This window comes from Arachis ipaensis, chromosome B10 (genome assembly GCF_000816755.2).
Source record: "Arachis ipaensis cultivar K30076 chromosome B10, Araip1.1, whole genome shotgun sequence".
In the NCBI taxonomy this organism is placed as follows: Eukaryota; Viridiplantae; Streptophyta; class Magnoliopsida; order Fabales; family Fabaceae; genus Arachis; species Arachis ipaensis.
This window is the reverse complement of record NC_029794.2, coordinates 119,829,642-119,830,317: the sequence shown is the minus strand read 5'-3', so window position 1 is coordinate 119,830,317 and position 676 is coordinate 119,829,642.

Sequence of the window (676 nt, the reverse complement as noted above, 5' to 3'; positions counted from 1 at the left end):
TGAGGGGTGGGGGTTACCGGAAGGGTGAGGGAGTGGTGGTGGTGGTGGTGAAGAGGAGGAGAATGATGATGATGAGGGTAATTTGGTCCAAAAAAATAGAAAAAGACGATTTTAAAACGTTTTTAAACGTTGAGGATGATTTTAACAAAAAAAAAAGGCTAGGGACGAAATCGATTTTGACCCCAAACCTTGGGGACGAAAAAAGTACTTATCCCTTTGACAAATTATCAAAATCTTCCTTCTCCCTCTTTCACGTATCAAAAGTTTAGAATTTGTGTACATCATTTTTTTAAGCCACATATCATTTTTATGTGCAATTTGAACATGAATTTAATATATGTTGATATCTATCTTTAATATATATAAAATATTTGAAATTAGGTTGACAAAATAAATTTGATAAAAAAACTCTTTTGACTCTACCATAATTTAGGAAAAGAAGTCGCTTCCTTTCGATACAATTATTACTTGGAATAAAATTTCATCGTTTATTCTTATGTAACTATTGAAGTCAATGATCCTCTTTTTGAGGCGTCAATCAATAATAATTTTTCGTCATATGAATATTATTAACAAGAGAAATTTTTTAGCAAATGTTTATTATTGAACATTATGTTTATTAATATAATACACAATTACTTTCTTTGAGATAGTTTGAGAGTATTTTATGATCCAT